The following is a 15,188-nucleotide window of genomic DNA, read 5'->3' on the forward strand; positions in this document are numbered from 1 at the left end:
GCAGCAAGGCAGTGTTAGAATGCTATAGGATAAGAAGGACGTTAGGAATTGGCTCCACTTGCATAAACAACAGGTAACACTTGTGCCGAATACAATGCTCCACTTAAATCAAATTAAGTGTGCACAGTATCTAATATTTATCCGACAAAAACAGCAAAACAAAAAATCCTACAAAACAGTCAAACAGTCTCCTGCACCGTCTCGCCCTCTCGACGCGTCACTTGGTCCGTCGACTTCGCGTCTCGAGGGAGGGCGAAGGCTCGTCCAGCCGACTGGCGCTGGGACAGTGATGGTGTTGACACTCATTGGCCGCGTGTCCAATGGGCACTGGACCGATATCCACGGAGAGCAACAGCGTGCCGCTCAGCGACGCGAGAGGAGCGGCTGACCTGGTGCGGGGAGAGGGAGCGCGAGGCTAGTGCGGCAAGCGTCTGGTTGACAGGCTAGAAATGAGAAAAGAATTACTGAAGCATTGTTTTGTTGTGAAAAGAAAATATTCAAAGTGTCTCGCGAAATATCATTGCTATTTGGCACACTGAGTTTTTGGAAAACTGTTTATAGCTTGACCAGGATACCAGGATACCAAATATGACAACGCACTTGTTTACATCCTGTTCACATTTATGCTATAAAAGATATCCAGATTTGTTCTCTCTACTCTGTCGTGAAAGTATCCATCTCCCGTAGTGACCTTCACCATTTACCACCAACTCTTTGACCAGCGGTACCGGTCCTTTGTTCTATTTCTGTCCTATGACTACTCTCCTATCCGAGCCACCTCCGTTTCACCCCATCCAGTTCACTATCCAGCCACGCCTCCACGCCAGACCAGGGAGCTCCAGCGACCGGCCCAGACCAGAGCACCCAGAGCACAGATGGCGGCTCGGACTAATGGTCCGACGGCCGGCTTTGGGGGGTAGTTGACCAGCCGCTGGTCGCTGGTCGCTGGTCGTTACCGACAGTCGTTAGAGCTCAGAGGTGAGGCGGAAGACGACCGATCTCGCCGCACAGCTTTCTGGTTCTGGGTGTGATGAGTTAGCAGTTTTCCTAGACTGTTGGTCCCAATGTTATCAGCTTGTGTGTTTTGAATTGAACTTTCTCAGCGTTGAGACAGTATCTGGTAAGTAGTTGCTTCAACTATTTACAATGTTGAAGGATTGATACATAAATAATTACTTCCTCCGAAACAAAAAAATGTTTTAAATATCGCTCGATGTTGTACCTAATGAGCTGCGTCAAGCAACTGTCAGCCATCTGTCATAGAACTTTTCCCACAGCACCCATTCATCACACTAATCCACTTAAGCGCTTCATCCCAATGTGGATGGACTAGGCTATAGATCACAGCTTTCCCTTATTTCATCCCACTATCTTCATGATTCTCATCCTCCCCAGTCCCCGCATCCCGTGACTCCCCGTACCATGCCTCCCCCTGATGATTCCGCTCCCAGAGTCTACTCCCTTTGACTCCCGGGCTCTCTGACTCCAGGCTCTGTGGGCCCCATTGACTCCCCTCTCTCTGACTCCGGGCTCTGTGGGCCCCCTGACTCCCCTCTCCCTGACTCGGGTCTCTGTGGAGCCGGTGACGCGACTGTCATCCCGTCGACGGGCCGTTTTGTTCCTCTAATCGTCCGAATCCGCCTATCAACGCCCTCCCGCCGGCGATCGTAGAGCTGCCAGATTTTCGATAATGTACCCCGCCCCCGGTGATGAATTAAAGATGGCTATCTCGGCGGCCCGGGGCGCCGCTCTGATCTGCGCTCTCTCTCTCTCTCTCTCTCTCTCTCTCTCTCTCTCTCTCTCTCTCTCTCTCTCTCTCTCTCTCTCTCTCTCTCTCTCTCTCTCTCTCTCTCTCTCTCTCTCTCTCTCTCTCTCTCTCTCTCACCTTTTCTCTCTTCTCTTTCCTCTTTCCCTTTCTCTTCCCCTTTCTCCCTCTCTCTTTCTCTTGATCTCTTTCTCTCTCTCTTTCTATCCTTAAGTTCATTGAAACACAGCTGATCAACCCGGCCCGAAAAGCCATGGGCTAGCTTGATACTGTCCATGGTCTGGACCAACAACACGCCTGGCACCTGCATCACTTGCGTCGGTATACATAGACCAGTAAAACTAAGATATTAGATGAGTGATGAGTGCAGACCGACCGGTGCCGTCTCTGGGCTGAGCGGGGGCTGGGCGAGACTGGCTCTGGGCTGGGGTGTGGTGCGACCCGCAAACGCCGCACCGAGTGGTGTGTATGATTGATGAGACGCGTTGAAAACCCCCGTTGGCAGTAGCACCCCGGTGAGTGGGGCGAGAATAGATCACCCTGCGTTGACTAAGTGAAGAAGATTAGAGCCACTAGAGCATGCTGCACCAAAAACTCTGTGAGATGCCTACTATATACGCTTATTGTCAGACAATGAGGAGGGAGTTTTACACTCTGCGCTTATTACGGTATTTTCTATCTTAACTTGCTTTAAATACCGTGTATTTTTCGTATCACCTCGTCCCTCGGGCACAACTCTGATTCCTCGCAGTCATTACGAGTTAGGCACTTCAGAACTAAGGCAAGAGATCTCATCCAATAGCCACCACACTGAACCTATAAAAATCATTGCAATTGCCTGTGCTCAAACCTGATGGAATATCGACATGGTTGATGGTGGTGTAGCAAATGATTGAGTATGGATAAACGGACACTAGCCTCCATGTGTTTCATGGGTAAAAAAACGATGTTCAAAAACTGCATTGATTGACAATTTTATGGTTATGGTAATCACTCTGCATACTGGCATACAACTATCGTAAAACGGGTACAGGTCGACAGGTCGCGTGCTAGCAGTGCTCTGTCAGATTACGTACTGGTCCAATACGGAAATGCATGTAACAGAGCGGCACAATAGCTGCATTTCCACAGGTTTATAGCCCTGGAAATAACGTCAGTCTTGAGTATGCGCCATTACCGCCCAGATGGTCGTTGTGATATGGGGTACTTGTATTCCAGGGCTGTTTCCATATGACCCCGTTCATTGCTAATGCTGACGGGAAGATTCTCAGAAATGCTGATCTACGCGATTGTCTCGTACAAATTGCTGTTTCAAAAGAGCTGGAACGCTGCAGATAATTACGTAAGATTCTATGTGCAATTCTCTTTTGTAAAATGTGTCGCGTAGCTGTTTCTGTAGTTTCCAGTGTATTTGCTCCACGTGCACACCGCACCGAACCTCTTGCCAGACTCCCCTCTCTCCGCCGGGAGGCGACGGTCACGCCCTGCCCGGGACGGCCGAGGAACAGAGCAGCTCACAGAACAGTCCCGCCGGAAGCAGAACAGATAAATTAGGTCTGAAACCCTACACCCGACCCGTCGGGCCGGGGCAGCGGCGCTCCGTCGGCTGCCGGCCAGCCGGCCTCCACGTGGCCCACTCACTCGCTATAACACCTCCCCCTGTTTCTCGAGAAACATACACTCAAACAAAACAAAAAACGAACAGTCACGACCGAGTAGGGATGGTCTCGAATACCAATGCGCACAAACTCAACACCAATTAGCAACGCGATTACCAGAACAGTACAACACAGACAACAGAACAGTACAACAGACAACAGTTCAACAGACAAAAAATCACAATATCTCGTCCAGAACGTCACCGGGAACGGCGCTGCCGTACAACTCTCCCGGTGCCCGGCGGATTCTCTCACTTCGCCGCACGGTTTCTGTCTCGTTTCGCCCATTGTCACCATTCTCGGCCACAGGGGTCGGCTGCCGGCTCTCGTCCGGCGGAGCCGCTCCGTCGGCACCAGTGGCGTCTGTCTCTGGTGGCGGCTCAGGACAGTCTGCCCAGAGCGGCTCGTCGCCATCACTGTCCTCGGAGTCGCTGCACGGTGCCGGTGGTGCCGCCCCGTGCCGGTGCCGGACGCTTCTGACGTGCCACGGCGTCCCGTCCACCTCCACTTGCTGCGGTGACACGACCCGTGTCACCACACCGCTCCGTGAAACGTCAGTGCAACGGGTCGGGCCACCGCGACACCGCACCCACACCGGGTCACCCACTCGGAATGATCCACGCACACGGCCGTGCTCCACTGGTCGTCGGTCGGCAGACAGACCACTGGGCACGCACTGAGAAACACTCAAGCCTATCCATGGTTCTCGGAGACCATGCAGGGGTCGTTCTGGTCTTGTATGAGAGCCTCAATTGGGGAGAACTTTGTTTACAGTTGTTGGTCTCCAGTTTGGTAAAGTTCTCAGGTTTTTCCCGTAACGTTCTCGAGCGAGAATGGTGTGCTATCTTGAACGAGAACTTTGCCCGGATAAGGTACTCTTATACTGCGGGATGATCTCCCATGAGAACCTTTACCAGGTCATGAGATCATAAACGAACACAATTCCCGCTCATAATATGATCCTGTATGGTCTCCGAGAACTTTACAACTTAAGAGCGCCGGCTTTCCTGGCACGGCATTCGCGCTCACGACCCATTCCCCCCCCCTCTCCCCTCCCTGTAGAGCGTCAGCTTTTCATGGCACAGCATCCGCGTTCTCGATCCTTCCCATTCCCTCCATGCACAAACAAGGTAAAGAACAGGCATGTATATTTATTGTGTCATATGTCAAAAAACTCACTCTGGAACAGAACATGCGATGCAGTCATTCGATGCGAACATTTTGTTTCAAAAGCTGCCCAAACCCTTTCGCTTGCCGCCCCAGTCAGTACCGACCAGCGTGCTGAGTTTCAACTGTGTCGTTTAGCAAGAGACCATAATATCTCCCGGTGCACGACAGCTCAGTCCCTTTACTTTACTTTTAACACGGAATGCAGGTAAGTGCAAAAATGCATGTCAAGCGGCGTTCCCCACGGTCCACAGACTGTGCGAACGATATACAATTCAAACACTGTGAAGTACAGGCACGTACAATAGTTACACAGGCACAGACATTAAAAAGTTAATACAGGTAAAATGTATGGGCTGGCATGTGAACACTACCGACGGCAGTCCATGTGAGACCGAAGTCTAGCCATAGGAGCGGCGGAGGCGACGACAGCCGGTTGGCCGCTCTAGACAGTTTGCGCAGCTGGTAGCTGCATCTGGCTGGGGAGGAGCTACTTCAGCATGGCAGCCTGCTGACTGCTGAACCATGAGCGCCATCAGACGCTCCAGCTGCTCGTTGTCTCCCATCACCGGTACGAGCGATCCGACACGACGGTGTTAACTTATGTGCGTCTCTGAATCGGTGTCGCGCACAGGGTCAATCTCACTCGCGTACTGGCCACGCATATTATCGATTCACTATTTCACTATTTCACTGTGGCCGGACCGTCTCGGCGAACACGCCTCACCTCACCTCGCGGCACTCAGCTGTGTTGACACCAGCGCCGCTCGGACGATACTGACCCTCGGCCGCTCGGCCCGGCCCGGCCGGTCAAGGTCGTTCAAGGTCACGGCTGTCAAGGCGCGACACGCGTGACCCAGGGCCAGGACACAACAGGGACATTTTGGCGTTAAGCCCGATGAGTTGCCTCACTTCGGTGTCCAACATTGAGAGCATCGTCTCTACGGCTTATTGCTCTGAAAGGGAGAGTAAGACAAATATTAGAGAAACGGCAGAAACGCTTAATTTCTGAGCCATATCCTCAAAGCACACGAATTGGTATTTAAGCAGATTTTGCTAACACTGGCAAACAGATGGCAATCGCAACCTATATCCCAAAAATGGGCAATGGCACACAGATTTTGCCACCTCCCAGAGTAAGTAATTATCTTTGCTGTGGTTACTTTCAAGCTGTTAAGTGCACACAAAGAATACAGAAAACAAACTCACCATGAGACGTTCGCGCTGTGCGCCAGACACCAACTCGCGAAAGGAACAACCACGCTGCCGGCAGCCTTCGCAGTGCTTTCGAGAAAGGAAGGACCGGAAGCACTGAGGCATTATAGAGATGTTCCTTAGGGATATCCATTTGAATTGGTTTGAACTGTTAATATCGATAAACATCGTGTCATATAGTAAGGCTCTTTTTCATTAAAAATTATTTCTTCTACTGAAAAATACATGTTTTATTTTTATCAATAATTGCTATTTTCCTAAGCGAAAATGGAATCGCAGCACTTCAAACTGCTCTACTCTTAACACAGCGCCACCTACGCCTTTAGTTTCCTTCTGTGCTGACATCTGTCGTCAAAACACGTCAGCTGCGAGAACTATAAGGAAAAAAGTGAGAAGTTTACCATCCTTTCTGACCGAATGACTGCTGGTTCGAATCTCACCGCAGACCGACTGTTTGCGTTACACGGGTAGCTAGACAACTTCCAGTACTAAACTATCTCGGTCAAGACCAAATCCACTCCTGAAACCGAAGTGGAGACCATGCACAGTTCTCGGGAAAGACCAATTCCTCAAAGCGGCAAAATGGAAACCATCGAAGGTACTCAGGTGAGTACTGTCAGTATAAGTTCTAAAATGTGTTTCTCAGTGCGGGGAGGTCACGGCCGGGCCTGACAAGCACGCCGGCCGCCGGGGCCGTGGCCGCGCTCCGGCCGTCCCGCGGCGTCATGTTATAGCGATGCACGGCCTCGGCAACCGACACGTTCTGGCGCGCTGCCATCACTTTGATCGTCCGGTGGTTCCGTTCCACAATGCCGTTGCCTGTCGGTTCATGCACGGCACGGAATCGCAGATCCACTCCCCACCGTGCTACTAGCGCTGCCAGCTCGTAGCCACGAAATTCCCTAGCATTGTCTGTTAGAATCTCGTTTGGTGCTCCTCTCTCGATGAAGATCTCCTCCAGCTGCTGCGCAATCTCGGAAGCGGTGGACCGATGCAGGGCCCTCCAGATGCAGTATCTGGCAGGGCCACAGTCAATCAGGGACAGGTAGGCTCGGCCTTTGTGTTTAACCACGTCCATGGCCAGCCGCTCCCACGTCTCTTGTACACCGAGCGAGCCGGTCTGCCAGCGGACGGGCGCCGGGTCGATTGACTGGCAGATATCGCACTGCTGGACAATTTCCCGCACCATCGAGCGTCTCGCCGCCGGGCCCAGCTCTCTCCGGACGTACCACAGAGTCCGTCTGATCCCTTGATGGCCGGTCGTCTCGTGAATCCGACGGGCACGGGCGCGGTCTGTCTCAGAGCTGGTGCTGACCGCGCTGCCACCCGATTCACGGTCACCAGCGGCCACCACCCGGCGGGCGGGGTCGGTGTCCCGGGCAATCTGCAGCCACTGCTTAGGCACGCGCGTCAGCTCATCAGCCGGATTGTCAGCGGACCGCACCAGGCCGATAGTGACGGAGAGCTGCAGCTCGTCCACCAGCTGTCGGATGATTTCGATGCGTCGACGGATTAGCAGCTCTCCGTGAGCTTTGGTCCGCAGCCGCGCACGGCCGCTCAGGGCATCGGAGATCCAGCGGTGAACCGTAGCAGAGTCGGTGCGCAGGTCAATGACCTTCACTCCCCAGGCCACCGCCATGTTTATTCCACTGAGCGCCGCGTCAAGCTCGGCCATGTTGATGTGCATGTCTGCCTTGCTCTCAGCCCGCAGCCAGCAGGCGTCCTCCACCGTGCCGCGGCCCGGGTCTTCCAGCACGACACCGTTCGCTATCGAGCTGGCGTCCGTCCAGACCACGAGACGGTCGCCGGTCAGTCGCCACGGGCCCTGAGCCGGGTCAGCCTCCTGCAGCCGCTGCACCACCTGGGCAACCTGCGCTTGCAACACTGTATCGTCTGTCGCGTCATCCCACCCCGTGGTCACCGAGTTCACACGCCGTTTAATCCACGCAGCGGCCGGCCGCAGCCAGCCCGCCACCGGCAGATGCGCCACGAGCCGCCCGCACCAGGCAAATACAGTCCGGCGCGTGACCTTGACAGGCGGCGGCGGGAGCTCGGCGTCCCGCCGCCACCGCAGCTCGCCGCCGCACGGGCTGACCCGCAGTCCGAGCATCCTCGTCCCGTCTGCAGCTCTCTGCGGTGGCTTGCACTCCAAACCGAACCTCTTGAAGTGCTGCACCACCTCCTCGGCACTCACAATGTCCTCATCGACCAGCAGGTCGTCTACATACGCGAGAACGCCACGCTGCACACGCTCATCAAGCTCGAGCACCTTTTTCACGACCGCTTTCATCACGAGAGGCGCTACATTAAGGCCGAAACCTAGCCTCGTCAAGCAGAAACGTTGGCCTCTCACTACCACTGTTTGATACGGCCAGAGCCGCCGTTCCAGTCGGAGCTGCAGATAGGCTTTTCGCAGGTCGACCACCGCCACGCGGCTCCCGTGCCGCCGCCACTTTCGTAGCTGGTCGGCGCACACGTCAGCGTCGGCTGTGTGGGCGGTTACGTGGCCATTCAGCTCCCGGTAGTCGAGCACCGGCCGGACTTTAGACGGCTGCTCGACTGCCATCAGTGGGAGCAGTCCCCGAGGCGGCCCGTCTGTCCCCTGATCATAGAGCTGCAACCACCCGTTTTCTATCCACTCCGTGATCTCTGCGTCGAATGCCGGCCGCGCGGTCACCGGTACTTTATACTCCGGTACCGTGTTGCAGAGACAGTCGGGCCCGACGCCGCCCGTCCACTTCCAGCCGACTGTCCACTCGGCACTGTCTGGGTCGAACTCGGCCGTGAAGTCCGGAGCGTCCACTCTCAGGGCTGGCGGGCCCACGGCCGCCGCCGCCGCCGCCGCCGCCGCCGCCGCCGCCGCCGGAAATGTCACATCTGTCGGTGTTTTCACACACACGCCACCCAGCGCCGCGATTCCCGACATGCCGAGGACAACATCTACCCCGAGCGGACGGTCAGGCACAACCAGAACCGCGAGCCTCACTCGCTGGTTCTGGTACTCAACAACGACACTAGCGACCCCGCTGCACTTTAAGCTCCCGCCGTTCACTGCCGTCATATTCACCGGCTGCGGCTTCCAGCTACCACAGTATCCTTTGAACACTAGCATGTCCGTGCAGCCGGTGTCCACCAACGCCCGACACGTGTGTCCGTCAACACGGATGTCCACCACGGGGAGTGCACGCCCTAATGCTGGGGACACTGCGCTGGCGCTGGCGTAGCTCCCCCGTCGTTTCCCGGCCGCCGCGGACAGGTAGCCGCCAAGTGGCCGATTTCGCCGCACGTCCAGCAGCGCCGAGGACGGTAGAATCGGCTTCGCCGCTGTTGCTGCTCACACCCGTCCTCGCCGCCGGCCGCCGCTTGTCCGGACTCAGGTTGCCGTCCACCGGCGCCGCGAACCGCTGCTGCTACCGGTACGGGCTCCTGAGACCGCCCACCGGCACTGTGCTGGGCCGCCGCCGCCGTCCGGACCTGATTGTTGCCCAGCACAGCACGCGCCCGGGCCAGTGTACTGGCAAGCGTCAGTTTTTCCGCCCTGGCACCAGCTCGGACGGTATCACCGACGGACGGAGGTAGACCGTTCACGAATGCCGCCGCCAGCTGTCGATCTGACACGCCGCCGAACAGAGCGGCGTACCGACGGAGACTCGCCAGGTAGACATCTACGCTCTCCCCCGGCTCCAGCGTGCGAGCAGTGAATGCCGCATGAGCGGCGTAGTCGTCCATTGCAAACGCCGCGAACAGCGCATCTCTCACGGATTCCACACAGCAGCGCTCCTCCGCTGGCAGCTGTGACCACACAGCAAACGCACCCCCTTTTAGGCGCATCGGCAGCACCTGGGCCAGGGAAGCCCCGCGGTACTCGCATAGCAGTTCCGCCTGCGAGTACCACTCCACCACGTCCGTGGTTCCGTCATAGGCGTCTATGAGACGGACGTCGAGCCTGGCGTCGGTTGGAGTCTCTGCCATCTTGCCGAAATAGCTTGTAGTTTCCAGTGTATTTGCTCCACGTGCACACCGCACCGAACCTCTTGCCAGACTCCCCTCTCTCCGCCGGGAGGCGACGGTCACGCCCTGCCCGGGACGGCCGAGGAACAGAGCAGCTCACAGAACAGTCCCGCCGGAAGCAGAACAGATAAATTAGGTCTGAAACCCTACACCCGACCCGTCGGGCCGGGGCAGCGGCGCTCCGTCGGCTGCCGGCCAGCCGGCCTCCACGTGGCCCACTCACTCGCTATAACAGTTTCCTTGCGACAATATAAGAAAATAACTTGTATCAAGTCACGTCAACATATTATACGTACAACGAACCGTGGAAATCCAGCAGCTATTCATATGACGCACTGCAATGCAGCCGCTGGCCACTGGTCAGTTTCGTGCTTACCTCCCCTTTCCGTCCCCTCCCCTCCCCTCCGATCGGCTTTCGTGCTGATCACGCCGTGACGATCCGATTGACTTGTGGAGCGTGCGCACGCACTGCTCTCCCTCTGCCGACCCCCGGGGAGAGGGTAAGGGCGCACCTGCCTCTTCCCCCCCACCCCCCCGCGAGAGACAGACCCTCCCCGGGTCATCCAAGCGTGGCCACCCTAGCTGATTGGGACGTCAGATCTGCGGCGGTCAGCGACGGACACGCCGAACGTTGAAAGGGATCACCCGGCCGGGATTGACAGGGGGAGGTAGGACATGGTCCTCGTATCAGCCCGACTCGGGACTTCAAATTGCGGCTGTGATATCTGGATGCTGGACGCCGGTGGACCGGACGTTCCGGCAAGGCTGCTGTTTCCTGTCTTTTGACGCATCAGCACATTTCATTTATCTCTTATTTTTGTGGAGCCACATGGCACTGTTGTCTAACATTTCATGTAAATATCTTTGAACGGATTCCCACGATTGTTTTCTCGTCAGAAGATGATATCAGCTAACAGGTGGATCTGAATCAATTTGATACAGGCGTTCGTTTCTGATAAATCATCCGTCACCAAACCCATTGTCTCCCCTGGCACCCTGTATAATACGCGGATGACAGCTGGCCGTACCGCGATGACCGCGCATTGCCAATGCAGATACTTTTGTTCCCGTAAGTCATGCGGCCGCTCAGCTTTGGCAATACGGCTTATGGAAATGGGCGGCGTTGGTGCCAATCAGCTAATGTTGCTCGCTGAATGGCGGCTGCGACATGCGTCAAAAGCCAGCCGTCTGTGCACTGAGGGTGCATTAGCACGACAGGGGGTCTCGATGACAGCTAGGCCGATAATGTGGCGGGGAATTCTAATGAGCCAAAGTTAGTGCGAATCAGGTGCATTGGGTGTGGGTGCAGGATAAAAACATACCAACCGTGGGCGATGAGTGTTGGTTGAAAATGCTTGTGTGGTTATTGATCAAAATCGCTCCGTAATGGAAGCAAGAAGTCCCTCGAGGGAGTGTGTCCGAGCGGATGACGCGAGCGGTAACGGCGGGACTTCTAGAGCTGCCAAAGCGACGCCTCGCTCGGTCTCAGCACTGTTTTTGTTACCGGGCTGCCAGTGCATGGAACAAATTGGATTCACAGACAAGACAAGCGCCTAGCCGCGCTGCCTTTACCAGAACTTTGTCGCGTGCCCCTCGTCAGTGAATCACTTTTATATATTTCCACGCTTTTAACTTTATTTACGCAGCACTCTAAACTCAACTTTTTACCCTTCATCGCATTCATCCTCAGCTATTCGCAGCTTACGTGTCATGATAAAATGCATATATGTGTACCTGAGCGGTGGGTGTCAATTTTAATGCTGTATTATGTTCCATTGACTGGACACATAATAACCACATCGTGGACGTGTCTTTAATAAATGACTTTGACTTTGACTTTGAAGAAAAAAAATGATGGGAATTGGGATGTCTAGATTTGATATCATTTGGTTTCATTTATTTCTTCCCGCTACACATCGCCGAGCTCTGCGGGCCGCTGGCTATTCGGAGCAAGGATTCGGAGCTCCGTAGCAAATACTGAGAGTTATGCTTGCCGCAACACACTAGCCCGAACGCCTGGAAGGTAGACTGTTCCGCATAGCACAGCTCTGTGCGCATCAAAGTTTCAGACCACGCTCGGAGCGTAAGAAGACGTTCAGTAGGCCACAAGAAGACGTTGCTGGGCATGATCTGGATCGACTGAGAATGATTGTGTGCTTGGGTGGAGCTGCATTTATTTCCTGCCATATATGTCGGTAAACGCTACTTTGCATATGAAATGAAGCGAGCGCCCGCAGGCCAAGACGGTCATGCTTCGCAAACGATGTCCGAGGAAAATCTATTCATGTAACAATCATTTGAAGCCGCTGCCTGTTGCTTTTAGCAAGTAGAAGAGGTTGGAGCTCTACCTGCACGCATGTTATTGTCGATATTATCAAAAAGACCCGGGTCATTATTTTCTTCTTCGAATCTCATGCGAACTAAGACAACGTATACAAACACGATAATTCGCTACCACACTTTCCGACGCTTTCCAATACACTATGTGCCACAATCCATCTTTGGCCCTGCACCCTGCCATTCGATGGGGCGGAGACCTTGCAATTACTGGTGGCCGCCACACCGGCTCGCCGTAATCAGGTTAGTTGAGTGGCCGGCCAGCGGGGTGCGCCGGTCGACCGACAATGGATTCACAGCCCCATCGAACGACGGTTTGGTCGCCGCCAAGAGCCCTAGAGACAGCTATCGGCGGGGGGGGAAGTGTAAACAAGGGGCGACCAGTGACGTTCACTTATGTAGCACTGTTAGCCTTCAGGGAGACAGTGCTGGGTCTTGACTGGTGTTCGTGTTGCTCACAGCTATCTTTTCATTCAATGTGATTATTTTCAACTGCTCCGAAAACAGATTGTTGTCAGACTGCATAGAAAAACAGCATCCAGGTAAACGATCATAAGAAAATTAACATTAAATACAAGAATATGAAATTCACCCAATTGAAGTATCATATTCAAACGTGGACTTGTTTTCAATCTAATTAGGAGTGGGACAATGGATGTAATGGAATTAGGAGTGATAGGATTCTACGATAGGATTCAGGAGTGATGACAGTTCCAGCATCAGAAACAGCCAAACATATACCTACCTGATAACGCTACTAATGAAGCCACATCCTGTGGCCTATTGCACCCACATCGGCGGACCCTTAGATCCCTGGTGAGTTGTCAACAGGCGTCGCGTGTTACTCACTTCCGGCTCGGCACCCACGCCGGAACTTCGCCGGAACACCGCCGGAAACTGTCCGGAACCTGGCCGGAACCTGGTCAGAACCGGTCCGGAACCGCGCTATTGGCACCAATCGGCGCCACGCGAGGCCGGCGGCTCCTGTCTGCACCGCTACGACACGTGCCCATTCGGGGGCACAAATCGGCGTGAAAGAGCCGACCGGCGCCGCGTCAGCGGGGAAGGGTGACGCCGGGGAAAGAGGGAGAGGGGGAGAGGGGAGAGAGATGAGGGCAGGTGGCTCGACCAGTCGGTGTGTTGGACGCGTCACTGCGCACATCGGCCGGTCGAGCGCGCTGCTCTGTGTGCCCGTGTCACGGGGTAATGGTGCGCGGCAGCGCTCGCAGGGGAGAGGCAGACGGGGAGAAGGTGGGGTGGGGTAGAGACTACGGGGGACGGGCAGTGATGGGATGCGGTCCGTCACCTCCTGTTTATGGGACCTGGCTGGAAGGTTCATGGGATGCTAGACGTCATTTGGATATGAACTGAAAGGGTGAGTTGCCTTTCTCAAAGCATATTGACGATAGATACGAGTCTGTTTTTTCGTACGTCTCTAATCGAATTGAATAGTAATTTTGCCACATTTTTTTCTCTAAAAGCGGTGGAAAACTAACATCTCATTGTTCTTGCAAACACGTATATTTTGTTTTAGTACGATCTAAAAGTGCCCCGTACTTTTGGTTATGGTCAATTTTTTTATAAGATCAGCATTACTTTCGTCTTCCATTCACGGTTAACCCGCGACCTGGTGGGGGGGGGGCTATTTTTTGCCCCCCCCTCCAGACTTTTCGATATATCTCCAGAACCGCTACGCCGATCGTCACCAAACTTTCAGTACCCTCCCGGACATCAATTTTACACATTGTGACCAAAAATTTTTCCAAAGGCTATGATAGGTTGGCCGGAAATGACGTCAGAGTGACGTCATAAAAGCTGTAGATTGGACAGGGCTACAAAACTGCCATCTCGGATTTTTGAAATTTTTGGATTTTGACCCCCAAAAATCAAAAAATATATTTTTTGGGTATAATAATCGAAAAATCCAAAACGTTTTTTGAATTTCGCAACAACCGGAATATATGTGATAGTCCTTACCACCTTCCATCCACATACCAAATTTGAGATTAATACCTCTTTTTTTGGCGAAGTTATAGCGAAAAAACTGTTCAAAATTGATGACGTCAAATTTTCAAACTCAATTTTTAGCAATTCTAGACCCCGTAGCGCAAAAAAGACCACCATTAGACTCCCCGTGACGAGCTGCATCGAATAAATACCCATTTTATGCAAAACTATCAACTTTGAAATTTGACCTTTTTTGGCCTGACCTTGACCTGACCTTGACCTGAACTTCACCAGAAAGTGCCCTAAGCCGTACCTGATAGTCTTATAACCAACGCCATTGAGTTGGAAACGAAAAATTGGCCATAAAACATGTATCACACAACCTTAGTAAAGTTGGGCTCATGTGACCTGACCTGTGACCCTTGGTGACCTGACCTGTGACCTGACCTGGTATTGCCAGTGACCTCTAATGGCAACATATCTACTAGGCAACTGACGCCCTACCGCTGATTCTCGACAAAATGCGTTTTCCTCGGTGTTATAGCGCATTCCCTAGAAGACCCGTGAACGGTGAAACATTTCATCTTTGACCTGACCTCTGACGTCATCGGTGACCCCGAGGTCAATGAAATTTGGTTTCCTTGGACAAATTTGACAGGCCTTTCGAACGCCGTTTGAATTTTGCGGATCCGTCCAGTAGTTTCGGAGATACGAGGGGGGGCAAAAAATAGCCCCGCCCCCACCAGGTCGCGTTATAAACAGACCCCACCAGGGCGCGGGTTAACATTACGACAAAACGGATAAAATCATATAAACCTGTTCATCTATCTAAAAAGAGTTACCTGCCTTTCAGCCCGATAACCAGGTTTACCGAGGTCACGCGCTGATCCGATCGGGTTCCTCGCCGCACTCAGCCCTCGCCATTGTGTCTGTTCCCTCAGTCAGTCGAGCTAGTCACTAGTCTTTCCCTTCACCGGCCTCCCCCGAGTCCTCGAGGCTTCGGCGCCCGCCTGCACTGATTGAAATGGAAGCAGCGTGGATAAGCAAACAGTTCTGGTCCCGAGCAAACATCGGCTCGTCGGCAACGA

The 15,188-nt window shown here is 53.9% G+C and overlaps 1 protein-coding gene and 1 long non-coding RNA gene across 2 annotated transcripts in view; both read right to left on the reverse strand.

The window, feature by feature from the left end:
- LOC122391324 (LIM/homeobox protein Lhx3-like) overlaps positions 1-15,188 on the reverse strand; it is a 76,039-nt gene that overhangs the window by 23,828 nt on the left and 37,023 nt on the right. The gene's annotated exons all lie outside the window — the stretch shown is intronic.
- Positions 4,555-5,952, reverse strand: LOC122391326. The gene is made up of 2 exons (XR_006258331.1): positions 5,800-5,952; positions 4,555-5,546 (listed from the first exon to the last, which is right to left on the reverse strand). It is a non-coding gene; the product is annotated as an uncharacterized LOC122391326 (long non-coding RNA).

Source organism: Amphibalanus amphitrite, unplaced genomic scaffold (assembly GCF_019059575.1).
Source record: "Amphibalanus amphitrite isolate SeventyFive unplaced genomic scaffold, NRLGWU_Aamphi_draft 000432F_arrow, whole genome shotgun sequence".
In the NCBI taxonomy this organism is placed as follows: Eukaryota; Metazoa; Arthropoda; class Thecostraca; order Balanomorpha; family Balanidae; genus Amphibalanus; species Amphibalanus amphitrite.